Below are 15,627 nucleotides of genomic sequence, written 5' to 3'. Positions count from 1 at the left end.
TGAAGAAAATATTGTGCTGAGTTTACCCCACAGGTTATTTGACACAGTAGCTCATGTTTTTAAATGAAAAATTATCTTGTGATGAAAGCAAGCAACTATAAAAATACAGAAAGAATGGATATTTTGCATGGTTTTACAATATGGTATCCATTAGTTTTATAGTTAACGTAATTCAAACAATGCCAGGGATTTATTAGAGAAGTCGCATGAACTGGAGTGGTAGAATCGAACTCCTTCGGTTCTGACGCTAACAAGAGAAGTCATATAGTAGTGACTTCTTCTCCGACAGCATACTTAGCCTTCTGACAATTGGAGTAGTAAAACCCCAAACTGAAATACCTCATTAAAACATTCTTTACATTTATAGCTGCTTTTGTTTGCCTTTGGTTGCACTGCCCCAACCCTAAATTTACAACCGTGTATGTGTCTGTGTGTCTGTGTGTTCCGCAGCACACTGGTACCCTTGGAAAGCTTATAATCCTTCAAACTAAGATATTTTTGGTACAGATTGTAAATTAGAGCAATAACAAAAGTGACACTGTATCTTGATTGAATTTCAAATGCAATCTTCGTTCAGTTAAAAAATAATGAACCAGATTTAGTTAAAGCCTGAGTTATGACCTTGCAAATAAGGTAGCTTTGGAAATGACATGAACTTTTCTAGGTTCTTATTTTACTTCCAAATAGCTTTGCCTGTAATTCACAAATTGATGTTAACAGCCCCTTGTAATTAAACAAATGACCCTGCATCCAAACAACAACAGAAATAAGAACTACATATCCCTCCTTGAAGCAGGGGCTCTCTGGGCGTTTTCGTTCTTTTTTTTTTTTTTTTTTCTTTAATTTTTTTAGTGTTTATGTATTTTTGAGAGGGAGAGAAAGAGAGACCGAGCATGAACAGGGGAGGGGCAGGGAGAGAGGGAGACACAGAATCCGAAGCAGGCTCGAGGCTCTGAGCTGTCAGCAACAAGAGCCCGATGCAGGGTTCGGACCCATTAGCTGTGAGATCATGACCTGAGCCAAAGTCGGACATTCAACTGACTGAGCCACTCGGGCACCCCTCTGGGCTTTTTCATGATAATTTACTAACTACAGGAAAATGACACACCTTTACACAGTGCCTTGCTGTATTCGGCATCTTGGGCTCCCAACATGAGGACCAAGTTCGTGGATTCCATGATGCTCAAGGCGTAAATGCTAGACCAAGATATGTGAATCCAAGAGATAAGATCGCACAGACTCTGAATTTCGAAGTAGGAAGGAGCCTAAATGGTTCTCTCTAAGTCAGTCTTTTAGTACAGGTTGCCTCCACAATCCTAGCTTTCCAGAGTCTTGGCTTGTGAGCCAGGATAAAAAAGAAATACATAAAATATGTTATGATACAGTATATATAAACTGGGTCCTAACTAGACATAACTGAGAGCTTCTGTAAAACAGTACTTACTGTGTGTAATGAATTCACATATTTTCCTCTTCCATTCTATATCTGGTTTTAATCTTGATAACAATCCATGCATTTGATTTTATGACCACTAGTAGGTTAAGACTTGTTATTCATCCTTGCGACAAGAAGTGTGGCCCCTGAACTGGAGCAGCAGCACTCAGGAGTTTCTTAGAAATGCAGAGTCTCAGGCGCCAGCCCAACCTAGTGACACAATATGCACGTTTTCACTAGATCCCCAGCTGATTCCCAGCACCTTACATTTGGAAAAGCCTTGTTCTACATCATCCCCAAGGGCAGTAAGGTTCTTTCGTTCTCCTAACGTACCACATTTTATTTTCAAACAGTTGTCCTCTACGGAATCATCTTCGTGGTATTAAGTGGAAATTGGTATGCAAAGTATCAACTTGGAGACCAGCACAGAAACAGCATTTCACAAGTGATAAATCCTTTTCCTTTACCACATAAGTGCCGCCCACTGGCCCTAGTGTCTCTTCCAGTAAAGTTAGTTTCAACTTCTTTGCACGTAGCAATCTCTCTGCTAAAAACCGAGGCATCTTTGTGACTCTTCACCTTCTCTCTCGTCCCATGCCTGAACAGACAACAGTCCTGATGCAGTTACCTTCCAAGTATTTCTCCAATGAAGGGTCTCAAAGTAGTTTCCAACAATCCAAGGACCAAAGGGGAATGGTCAATAAACACGGAACGTCATGGCAGAAAATTCAGCATTCGCTATGTTCATTTAGTGAGGTACCTAATCCACAGTCTGGAAAGAAAATTATAATTCTTAGTACATTTTGTTTAAAAAGAGCTATTGTTTTGACGTCAGACTCTAAAGCTCAAAAGGATGCCACCACCTGGGGTACCTCACTCTTTCCTGTCTCTTGTCAGACTATTGCCCGACTCTCTGGCTTCTGACTCATCCCTCTGAATATTTATTTTCTTTGCCTTCTTTCCATCCTTCCCACCTAGAGCTGGATAACTCTTCCCACTGTATGTTTGGGAGGGTGACTCCCACTGCATCAGCTGTGGAGTTGGAGAAAGGCCACTCAATTATCCAGCCATAATATAAGATGTAATTGAGAAACATCCCTGGGCTGACACATATTCTTCTTGGAGACTCCCCTGATTGAAGTTGGGTTACATACAAGTGTGAGTGTAAACATATTTCCCGTATCTTTTTGACATTCAAAATGGTTTGTGTTCTTAGGAACAAGAAGAGGAGTTGGTATTTAAGAGGATGTCAGTGGGCTGATAAGATAAAGTCATGGGAATAGCTTTCCACCTTTTGGGAAATGTCTGGGATGTATGTTGAGGGGTAAGGGAGTTGTCAGGCCAGTTCTGCGATCCAGTTCCCCGGAGATGAAGTTTCCTCCTTAAAATCAGTTCTTGCCATTAGTTATTACTTTGTTGCCATTGGGTCAAGGAAAAATGCTTTAAAGCTTCTAAGCTTTAGAATCTACAGCATGCGGCCGTCTTATCAACAGGAGGATGGAAGAAAGAACATTTCCCAACTTGGTCCTCTTTGTGTGAGTTCTTTATTTTTATTTATTTAAATTCTAGTTAGTTAACATACAATGTAATCTTGGTTTCAGGAGTAGAATTGAGTGATCCATCACTCACATTAACACCCAGTGCTCATCCCAGTAAGTGCCCTCCTTTATCCCCTCACCCATTTTGCCCATCACCCCACCCCTTCCCCTCCAGCAACCCTCAGTTTGATCTCTGTATTTAAGAGTCTTCTATGGTTTGCCTCCTTCTCTGTTATTATCTTATTCTTTCTTCCCTTCCCCGATGTTCATCCGTTATGTTTCTTGAAGTCCCCACATGAGTGAAATCATATGGTGTCTGTCTTTCTCTGACTGCTTATTTTGCTTAGCATGACACATTCTAGTTCCTTCCTAGTGTAATGGACAGAGCAGCCATCTGTGCTTCTGGGAGAAGGGGTGATGTTTTCTGTCATCCGCCCCCCCCAATACCCCGGCACTGAGAATTCTTTTTCTTGTTTTGCTTCACACCAAACAACGAACTGAGGTGAACTGTACTGAGTAAAACAATACAGCAAAACTCTTGTATCTTTGCTGTGTACTCTATCAGATGATCGAATGTTATTACGTTTTGTTGGGAGTGAAGGTGAATAAAGACTTTTAAAAAAATAGCTTTAATAGCTTTGCGCAGTGGCAGTATCGTAGCCAATGAGGTTTATCCGAGGCGCGATTATTGCTAATTAAAAAAATAGCTTTATTGAAATGCCATAAATTCACTGATTTATTTTTTTAATTAAAAAAATTTTTTTTGACGGAGGGGGCAGAAAGAGAGGGAGACACAGACTCTGAAACAGGCTCCAGGCTCTGAGCTGTCAACACCAAGCCCGTTGCAGGGCCCGAACCCACACACTGCAAGATGATAGCCTGAGCTGAAGTCGAACACTCAACTGACTGAGCCACCCAGGCATCCCTTTGAATTCACTCATTTAAAATGTACAGTTCTGGGGCACCAGGGTGCCTCAGTAGGTTAAACACCTGACTTCAGCTCAGGTCATGGTCTCATGGTTCGAGAGTTTGAGCCCGTCGTCAGGCTCTGTGCCGTCAGCTCAGAGCCTGGAGCCTGCTTCAGAGTCTGTGTCTCCCTCTCTCTCTGCCCCTCCTCCACTTGTGCTCTTGTCTCTCTGTCTCTCAATACTGAATAAAAGTTTAAAAAAAGTTTTTTAAACTATACAGTTCAGTGGCTTTTAATATGTCCACAGAATTGTGCTTGCATCACACTTTGAACACTTTCATCACCCTGAAAAGAAACCCCATATCCGTTAGTAGTCTCCTCCCATTTCCCCATCCCTCCATTCCTGGGCAAGCACTAATCTATTTTTCATCTGTATAGATTTGCCTAGTCAGACCATTCCATATAAATGGAATCATACAATACGCAATCTTTTGTGACACTCATTTCTTCTTTCGTTTACCATAATGTTGTCAAAGTTTACTCATTTATTGTAGCAGGCGTCAGTACTTCATTTCTTTTCATAGCTGAATAATATTCCATTGTATGGATGTGCCAGATTTTGTTTATCTCTTCTCTAGTCGGACAGTTTGGTTGTTTCCACCCTTTGACTATAATGAAAAATATTGCAACGGACTTTGTGTGAACACAGGTGTTTTAAATTCCTCTCATTCTGTCTACCCAGAAGTTGAATTAATGGGTTGTATGGTAACTCTGTGCTTAAATGTTTGAGCGTTGCCCAAAGTTTTCTTCAAAGTGCCTGGGGCATTTCAGATCGCCACCAGCAATACATGAGGGTTCCCAGGGCTCCTCATCGTTAACTGCACTGGTGTTCCGTATAGTTTCCGTTGTGGCCACCCTCGTGGGCATCACAGGGTAGCTCCTCGGGCTTTTGATTTGCATTTCCAAGGATAAGCGCTCTTAAAATACCGCTAGCTTACCCACATGTAAAAAGTGAACATTTAAGTTCCTGGATAGACCATGTTTGGAGAGTCTGCTAAAATTAAAAAACAAAAAAAAACAACAACTAATGAATCCCTCGTCTTTATGGGAGGAAATTTTATTACATAAGAGATTATCTGTGTTTGGGATCCAGAAATCATCATTTTTAATAATTGAATTCCCAGAGCTAGTCCCAGACTTAACCCTAATCAATGATTCTGTCTTTATAAGGGCACAGGGGATAAAAAAAATTAGGGGAAAATTAATCTCATATTCATTTGGCAAATTATACAAGTTGCTCATCCTCTGTAATACTGAGTTTTCTTATCTACAAAATTAGGTTAATAATAACACCTAACACCATTATGGGAGGGTTAAATGAGATTTTTTTTCCATGTGAAATGCTGTACCTGACTAAAAGTAAATGTTAGCTATACATTTTTCATTTTTTAATGTTTATTTATTTTTGAGAGAGAGAGTGCTAGCAAGGGAGAGGCAGAGAGAGAGGGAGACAGAATCTGAAGCAGGCTTCACACTAACAGCACAAAGCCTGACACGGGGCTTGAACTCACAAACCTTGAGATCATTTCCTGAGCCTAAGTCAGATGCTGAACTGACTGAGCTACCTAGGCACCCAGCTACTCTTAATTTATAGGGTGAGTGATCAGAAGTCTTGTGCATTGTAGGAATTTAAGAAAATATCCTGTACAAATATGGAGAATTCATTGAACATTTTGATCATTTTCAATCACTACCAAAAAAATATTTTAAAAATTAGCTCTGGGACACTTGGGTGGCTCAGTCGGTTAGGCATCCAGCTCTTGATTTCAGCTCAGGTCATAATCTCAGTTAGTGAGATCGAGCCCCAAATTGGCCTCTATGCTGACAGCCCAGAGCCCGCTTGGGATTCTCTCCCTCTCTGTCTGCCCCTCTCCCCACTTGTGCATGCTTTCTCTTTCTCTCAAAATAATTAATCTATTAAAAAAAAAACACCTCTATAAAAATCAGCTCCAAAATTCCTCAGAAACCCAAGTTAGCTACAAGTCAGAACAAACTCTGAAACAGGCTGATGGCGGAGGTGGCGTATAGTCCTCTCCAGAAGCCTTTCACGGTCGGGAAGACTTGCAGCTTTTCAGCAAGTCAGCTGTCATCCCCCCAAAGGGTAGAAGTGGCATCTAGTTTCCTCAGCCTAATAATTCCCTGTTTGTTACAGACTGAAGGTCTCTAGATTCCCCGGCAGCCTAGGAAATATAACTCCCTGGCCTTGGGTTACTTAGCCTTGTCCTCAGAGATGATGCTGGACAAAATTGTGAAGTTGGTAAGGCTTGTGTTTGTTCTCTTGTTCATGTTTGCTGCTCCCTCTTCCTTTCGGTTGCCCTTCGGGGGCCTCCTGTTTACACAGTATCTTCTGGCACAGAGCTGTGTTCATTTTGCCCTCAGAAACACATATGCGAACTCTCTCCCGATCCTCTACTCCAGTATCATCTAAACTTACCTTAACTCTGAGTGACTTTTTATATAGCTGATAAACAAATACATTCATTCAGCAAGGCCATATCGAAGCCTTACTATGAGCCGGGGGCTGTAACATAATCCAGCCCTTGTAGTAGGATGCAGAAGATAACAAACTTGGCAGTGGTTATAAAACAGTGTGATAACAATGGATGTGTGTCACAGGATTGCTAGGATTAAGAGAATCGATCACCGTAAAGCACTTAGAACAGTTCCTGGCACAGAGTAAGTATTACATGCATGTTTATGAAACACGTTACCTGCCAGGAGAAGGTATTGCCCTGGGGGCTGTAGAAACTCGTGATAAGACCATCCATCCCAACCTGAAGGACGGAGAGCCCGAGCTGGGTTCAGCGTGGTAACGCTTTAGCCAAGTTAAGATGTGGAAGAAACATGTTCCATGTAGATGGAACATCATGTGAACACAAAGAGACCTGGAGGAACATGACATATCTCAGGAAGCTGGAAAGTTCCGTTATGGCCAGAATATAGGCGGCGTGTGAAAGAACCCAGGATACGACTCAAACTGTGTGGTCCATGGTGGATAAATTGCATTAATGGCCTCTATCAGCCTCTAGTATGTAAGTTGTGCTTTTCCCTCAAGGAACTTTGGGGAGGGGAATGGGCGTTGATTGGGTAAGCAGCAGCACTTGCCACTGTGGCAACATCAAGAAAGTTTGGGGAAATATTTTGATGTCTTAAGTACCCTTCAAGTTAACATTTTGACATACAGTTAGAGTGATTTTTTTCTTCAGTAAAATAATTAAAAGTAGATAAAGCCACAGCATGTTTGAGAGAATATAAAAAAGTTACCGAACTTTCTAGACCTTACAACAAAAAGTCTAGCAGTTGTTTCACTTGAGTGCTGTACTTTCCAGGTTTTGAGGGTCACCGGTATTGTGAGATCAAGGTAAAACATTGAAGAAGTGGGGCGCCTGGGTGGCTTAGTCGGTTGAGCGTCCGACTTTCGCTTAGGTCATGATCTCGCGGTTCGTGGGTTCGGGCCCCGCGTCGGGCTCTGTGCTGACTGCCAGCTCAGAGCCTGGAGCCTGTTTCAGTCTGTGTCTCCCTCTCTCTCTGACCCTCCCCTGCTCACGCTGTCTCTCTCTCTCTCCTAGAAATAAATTTAAAAAAATAAAAATAAAAATATTGAAAAAGATACAAAGTCCTGGTTTACTATTCAGTGAACTATGCTTGATTAGTTAATTAGCTCTCAGTGCCCTTTGGCAGAAAAATCCTATTGAATGCTCTATAGGTGACATTTCCAATATAAATAAGTCTACCTCCCATTTAAGTTGCAAGGAATTGTTTCAGGAATACTGTGTAAATGTTAAAATACTATAGATTTCAAATAAAATAGGCAGCGAGAAATTATAGCTAACCTAGTTTATATGTTCCTCTTGTGAAATGTGAGAAAATAACTCTCACTTCTTAAAACTGTTGAGAGGCTGATTGCTACCTAATATACTGTGTATTCCACCTTCTTACTTCTTTGTGCACCCCCTGCTAAAATGTAACCTCTATGAGGACAAGGTATTTTATACTCTTGTATCCCTAGCTCCCAGAACTGAGCCTGGCACGTAAAAGACACATTAAAAAGTTGTTCATGTTGATAAATGAAAAGTATTTACTACACGGTAGTCATTCAATGAATTATTGCAATATTGATCCTCAGGGAATTCTATACTGTTGTTAGTTATTATAATTTAGCTACGGTACTTTCTCTCTCCCTTGTGGTAATTTAGTCTGTTTGTAATTTTATGCTTTTACTTTACTTGCTTTTTACTGTTATCTCTTTCATACTTTTAGTATGTGCACATTTTAGCTTGGCATTTTGATAACTTTCTGTTATCTTATATTCTAAATGGGGCACCCGCAAGGTGGGCTTTTTTTTCAAACTTTTATTTAAATTGTAGTAAGTTAACATATAGTGTAATATTGGTTTCAGGAGTAGAATTTAGTGATTCATCACCTGCCTGTAACACCCGTGCTCAACACAACTGCCCTGCTTAATACCCATCACCTATCGAACCCATCCCCCATCCACCTCCCTCCATCAACTCTCAGTTGTTCTCTGTATTTAAGAGTCTCTTGTGGTTTGTTTCCCTCTCTCTCTTCTTTTTTCCACCCTCCCATATGTTCATCTGTTTTGTTTCTTAAATTCCACATGAGTGAAATCATATGGTTTTGTCTTTCTCTGACTGACTTATTTCAGTTGCATAATACACTCTAGCTCCATCCATGTCACAAATGGCGAGATTTCGTTCTTTTTGATGGCTGAGTGATACTCCATTGTGTGTGTGTGTGTGTGTGTGTGTGTATCTTCTTTATCCATTCATCTGTCATTGGACATTCAGTGTGGCTATTGTTGATGCCGCTGCTGTGAACATCAGGCTGCATATACCACTTCGATTCTGCATTTTTGTATCCTTTGGGTAAATACCTAGTAGTGGAATTGCTGGGTTGTAGGGTAGTTCTATTTTTAACTTTTTGAGAAACCTCCACACTGTTTTCCAGGGTGGCTACACCAGTTTGCATTCCCACCAACAGTGCGAGAGGGTTCCCCTTTCTCTGCATCCTTGCCAACATATCTTATTTCCTGAGTTGTTAATTTTAACCATTCTGACAGGTGTGAGGTGGTATCTCATTGTGATTTTGATTTATATTTCCCTGGTGATCCATGATATTGAGCATCTTTTCATGTGTCTGTTGGCCATCTGGATGTCTTCTTTGGAAAAGTGTCTATTCATGTCTACTGCCCATTTCTTCACTGGATTATTTGGTTTTTGGGTGTTGAGTTTGGTAAGTTCTTTATAGATTTTGGATACTAACCCTTTATCTGATATGTCATTTACAAATATATTCTCCCATTCCATCAGTTGCCTTTTAGTTTTGTGGATTGTTTCCTTCACTATGCAGAAGATTTTATTACAAGGTGGCCTTTTTAGAAAAGACTTAGAACCTTAGAAAAATGCCTCATACATTTCAAATTCCTTTTGGAAGAAGACAAAGCATAAAGAGGTAAGAATACGTTGAATGAAAAGCAAGGGAATCAAGAACAAAAATAAACGATTGGGACCTCATCAAGATTAAAAGCTTCTGCACAGCAAAGTAAACAACCCACAAAACTAATAGGCAACCAACGGAATGGGAAAAGATAGTTGCAAATGACATATCAGATAAAGGGTTGATATCCAGAATCTATAAGGAACTCACCAAACTCCACACCCGAAAAACAAACAACCCAGTGAAGAAATGGGCAGAAGATATGAACAGACACTTCTCCAAAGAGGACATCCAGGTGGCCAACAGACACATGAAACCATGCTCAGCGTCCCTCCTCATCAGGGAAATACAAATCAAAACCACACTGAGATACCACCTCACGCCTGTCAGAGTGGCTAAAATGAGCAAATCAGAGAACTCTAGATGCTGGCGAGGATGTGGAGAAACGGGCACCCTTCTGCTCTGTTGGTGGGAATGTAAACTGGTACAGCCCCTCTGGAAAACAGTGTGGAGATTCCTCAGGAAACTAACAATAGAACTCCCCTATGACCCAGCAATAGCACTGCTAGGAATTTACCCAAGGGATACAGAAATGCTGAGGCATAGGAGCACATGGACCCCAATGTTCATAGCAGCACTCTCCACAATAGCTAAAACATGGAAAGAGACTAAGTGTCCATCATCGGACGAATGGATAAAAAAGATATGGTTTATCTATACCATGGAATACTACATGGCAATGAGAAACAATGAAATCTGGCCATGTGTAGCAACATGGATGGACCTTGAGGGTGTTATGCTGAGCGAAATAAGTCAGGCAGAGATGGACAAATATATGTCTGCACGTATTAGGAGGAACTTAACTGAGGAACAAGGGGGAGAAGAAGGGGGGAAATGGTGGGGGAAAGGGAGAGAGGCAAACCATGAGAGACTCTTGAATGCTGACAAAAACTGAGGACTGATGGATGTGGGGGGAGGGGGGATGGGCATGGAGGAGGGCACTTGTGGGGATGAGCACTGAGTGTTATGTGGAAACTAATTTGACAATAAACTATTTGTAAAAAATAAAAAAAAATTAAAAAATAAAATGCAGCAGCCAGCTGAAAATAAATAATAAATAAAAAGAAAACTCTAACTTACAAATGCAATGGCGACTTTTCAAATAAATAGTTCAGTTTGGAGAGGGGAAAAAAAAAAGAATACGTTGAATGAAATACAGAGATCTCTTTGTAAGTAGGGGCAAATCCTCCTGGCTGTTTTCAACTCACCATGTATTTTTCTCATTATTGAAAGGCCTTGCGCTCCACATGCGTCTTAAATAGCAGTTATACCGAAACTGAATAATTTCTTTGCTGACCATCTCATAAATGATATGGGGCTATTGATTCCTGATCTGTAGAACCCACTTCACGTGTTAATCCCAGTCATGATAGAGCCTTTTAGTGCCTTGGCTTGTCCGGTGACCAGAAACCAAAGCTAGGAGAGGATAAGGATCCTGCTGTTACTGTGAAACAGAAATAAACTAAGTGGATCATATGAAAACAAAATGATGCTTTTGGCTTTGTCAATGTTTTATTACTTCCAGACAACTGATCTATTTACACTGATTACTTTTTGGCAGCACATGTGTTTATTCAACAGCTGTTTATTATCGGCTATCAATTTGAGTCCCAGCTTCATGCTTACTAACTGCGTACTTTTGGGTACTGCCTCAATGCCTTGGTTTCCTTTTCTGTAAAACAGAAATAATGATAGAACCTGCTGTATAAAACTGTGGACAGATTAAATAAGCAATTACACTTAAAATATGCTTCAGCAAACAGAGTTCTCAACAGATGTTAGTTATCCTCATATTATTTGAGAGATAATACATTTCCTTCTTATGTACCCAACTTTATATTAAGTTGTCATCAGTTGCAAGCCAGAGTCTTGATTTAAGGACATCGCAGCTCAGAGAGGTAGTATAACCTGCCTGAGATCACTCAACAGAGGGAGTGGCAGATGTCTCCAGAGACTGATGATGTCATGAGTCTGGTGCCCCCAAACAAGTTACTGAGTCTCAAGGTTCCTATGCACGGTTAGAGCCTGTGTAATTCATACGGGTCAAAGCAAGCCCACCGGATATAGGGAATAGCACTGCCTGCACTGTGGTGACTTGCTTCCCTTTATACCAAAGCAAGCTCACGGTACCCGGCGGTTACACCCCTTCCACTACCCTCCCCATCCTTGGTAATCCTAATCTGTACAAAAACCCTGTTAGACAAAAACACTACAGTGAGAGAGATTTTTCATTTCTCTGAATTGTCAAGAACAGAGGAGAGGAGAATATGCCCGCCCCTCAGATGTTAGCCCCCCAGTCGCCTTGCACCAGGCTGTGATAGTGCCCTGTGATGTGAGATGAATAAATTAGTCCTACTTCCAGAAGAAAATCTTCAGTGTCCACCAAAAGATTGGCCTGCCACTTTGAACCATATTATCCCTGATGATGTAGATGTATTTGTAGGTAAAGAAATATACATAGAGATAAAATGTAGATGTTCTAAAGGGCTATCTTTTATCACCTTATTGCACTGTATGTGTGTTTTTATACCAGTTACATATATCTGACTATAATATAGTTGTTTTTTGAGCACTTCAGTACTAGGCTGTAGGGCTCAGGACTTTATCTACTTTTTTTTCCCATTTAACACATCCATGTGTTAGTCATGATTATACTGTCTGGTAGTGCTACAGATGGTCTTAATTTATGTTTTTTTTAATTTATCACGTTTTCCACACTGAGCATATATTATTTTAGGATCAGTAACACAGTTAAGCACATGTTTATTAATTTCCAGGAAATAATCCATCTTGAGCTAAATGTGTATGAAATTCTTGATACTTTTCAAGAGCCAAGTTCTTATTATTTTGGACACATTTTTTCCTTTTCAAAATTCCATGAGCTCGCTATTATTATCTCTAATTTTTAGAGAACAAGGTTCGTTAGAGTAACTCATTCAAGGACACCCAGGTGACAAGTAGCATAATCCCCAAGTCTTTGAGGCAGACATCAGACATCAGAAAAAGCAGAGGAAAAAAATAAAATTATAAAATTCAGATTCATTGTTGGCACATCTGGGAATGACAGTTGAATATGTTTGCTAAAATTGTTCTAACAGTATCTATAGCTTTACTATCTCCATCTCCTGAAAGCAGAAAGTATAATAATAATGGTATCTGAAAGGGAACAGTCATGGCTGACAGGGCACATAAGCAATTCAGAAAATAATTTAAATGAAGTTGAAACCAGCCTGAGCTTATAGCCATTATTCTATTCACCTTAGAGTCTGCAAGTCATGATTAATTGCAGATGAAAATGTTTGAAGAATATATCCTTTGAAAAAGTGGCAGAGGTGAATGAACTCCAGAAAAAGCTAAAGATGACTCACATTATTGGAATATAAAATTCTCATGATCCTCAAAGGCAGAATCCAGTTCATTCTAAACAGGTCAGGTCTTCCTGCAGCTGGCTCCTACCTGCTAAATTCGTAACTAGTGCAGGCACAGACTTCACACTGATGAGCCGTTAACTCTGCTCCAGTATTCGTACAGTTCTAGAGATAATTTCTTGCACCATTGTTCCATACGGAATGCTTAACAACTAAGGTGATCAGAACATAGAAACATAGATTTTAGCTTCAAAATTAGTAAGATACCCTGGGGTGCCTGAGTGGCTCAGTCGGTTAAGCATCCGATTTCCAGCTCAGGTCATGATCTCATAGTTCATGAGTTTGAGCCCTGCCCTGGACTCTGTGCTGACAACTCAGAGCCTGGAGCCTGCTTCAGATTCTGCCGCTCACCCGCTCACACCATCTCTAAATAAATAAATAAATAAATAAATAAATAAATAAATAAATTTAAAAATATATTTAAAAATTTTTTAAACAAAATTAGTAAGATATTCCTACAGAAAGAGCAGGTAACTGAGAATACGCTTGCAGTCCTGACTTCAGCTTGATACTCAGGGAAACTATCACATAAATGTAGTCAATTACCTTTACATTTACTCAAAATTCCAGTGAGGTCTTTTAATGCTGTAATATTATTAGAGAATTTAAAATGATCTCAAATATATTCACTTACAGTCTTGCATTACAAGTAAAAAAAGCATTTTGGACTTTTGGATGGTTAAATTATAGGAGAGGGGAAGTAGATGGCAGCGCCCCAGGTTATCGAATATACCCCTCCAGAGAGAGCCGCGTGAACCCTATCCCGGAACCTCTAACATCTGACTACATCTAATTGCATTGTCTCCACTGAGAAAGGATACAAATTCACAGTCTTCAGTGCCTTGTACCATTTTAATTGTTATAAAGGGCACAAAGGAGATGCTCAGGTTGGAGAATGTCTGATACTAATAGAAACAATCAGATTCTTCCTACTTTGTTTTGTTTTTTTTATTTTTTAAAATTTTTTTTTTTTGAGACACAGAGAGAGACAGAGAGTGAGTGGGAGAAGGGCAGAAAGAGAGGGAGACACAATCTGAAGCAGGCTCCAGGCTCCATGCTGTCAGCACAGAGCCCGATGGGGTTCGAACCCACAAACCGTGAGATCATGAGGTGAAGTTGATGCTAAACCAACTGAGCCACCCCAGGCTTGCCGGGTTCTCCCTACACTATAAGAGAAAAACATTGTTTCTGGGACAGGACAGGTAGCTATATGAATTGATATATCACAGTGAAAATACCATTCTGCCTCCTTCCGTTCTACTTTGCTTTCCAGTTCCTGCCGCATTTCTATCCTCCTTCACAGCCACACTTTTCAGTCGAGTTGTCTATACTTGCTTCCCCTGCTCTCATCTCTCACATTCTCCTCTACCTATCTCATCTGGCTGCCCTCCCAATCTCTCTACCAGAATCCCTTATGGTGAGGTAACCATTGACTTCAGTTATTATACCCACTGACATGTTTCCTGCCTCATTTTGATCTATCACTTCTTCCATTAATATTTTACCACCTAGTGTTTGCCAAGCTCTATGCAAGATGCTGGTGAGAAGCACTCATCAGACACATTCATCATCAGCTAGGTGCTGGTGAGTGACCTGCTCATTATTGTTGCCTTCGCAGAGCTTACATTCTAGTGGGGAGACAGAATTACCTAAATAACCACATGTTTAAATGAGTTACAAACCAAAAGGAAAAGTGATATGAAAGAGAAAGTTAAGTGGGCTGTCAAGGCCTTGGATAAAGTACAGGAGAAATCTTTCTCTTAGTATTTTTTTTTTTTAATTAAAAAAGCATGTTGGTGATTTCCTCCTTTTTGAAGCACTGTTTCCTTGGAGATCATGACAATATATTCTCCTGATTTTATTCCTAGTTCTCTGAATATTCCCTTCTATTTTCCTTAGATAATTTATTCTCTTCTCCCGATGGTACAAATGTTGTGCTTTCTCTGAGCCTAGCCTTTGGGCCTCTACTGATCTCACCCCATGTTCTCCCCATTAGTGATCCAATCTGATGCCTGGAGTCACTTTCCATCTATTTGCCAATGGCTTCCAAATACAAGTTCCCAACATACATTTCACTTGTTCACTCTCGTTTTGCATATCCAAAGCCCTTGATGGCAAGTTTACCTACTTCAAATAAAATGTGCAACTTGGCCCCTCTGCTGTGACTCTAGGACAGGCTGATATCATTCTGTCACCTGGACTAGTGTAACAGCCTCCTGCCTCGTTTCTCTGCTTACACTCTTACCTCCCACAGTGTATTCACCATGTTGTAACCGTAGTGTGTTTTTTTTTTTAAGAATGTCATTTTACCTTTTATAAGATCATTTAGACATCAAGTGAGATTGATGAAAAGCACATATTGGCTATACGGCTTTATTATTGTCATGCCATTTGTAAGAGCAATACTGAAAACACAGTATTTTCATATGTGTGTTTGTGACAGCACGGATCGAGGGCATTATGCAAAGTGAAATAAGTCAGCCAGAGAAAGGTAAGTACTGTAGGATCTCACTTACATGTGGAATCTAAAACAGAACATATTGGTGGTTGCCAAACTGGGGGGTGGGGCATAGGGGTAGGGGACAAAATGCGTAAAGGGGGTCAAAGGTACAAACCTACAGTTAGAAAGTAAACAAGTCCTGAGGATGTACAGCATGGCACCTGTAGTTAATCACACTGAATTGCAAATTTGAAAGTTGCTGAGAGTAGATCTTAAAAGATCCCATCACAAGAAAACATAAT

At 40.4% G+C, this 15,627-nt stretch overlaps 1 pseudogene; it reads left to right on the top strand.

The window, feature by feature from the left end:
* The first annotated feature begins 3,607 nt into the window (after nt 1-3,607).
* LOC120242828 lies at nt 3,608-3,735 on the top strand (annotated as a pseudogene).
* Nucleotides 3,736-15,627: the final 11,892 nt, after the last annotated feature.

This window comes from Hyaena hyaena, unplaced genomic scaffold (assembly GCF_003009895.1).
Source record: "Hyaena hyaena isolate Hyena2069 unplaced genomic scaffold, ASM300989v1 scaffold_318, whole genome shotgun sequence".
Taxonomy (NCBI): Eukaryota; Metazoa; Chordata; class Mammalia; order Carnivora; family Hyaenidae; genus Hyaena; species Hyaena hyaena.
The sequence above is the reverse complement of the archived record's forward strand: the minus strand, read 5'-3'. Positions and strand labels throughout refer to the sequence as shown.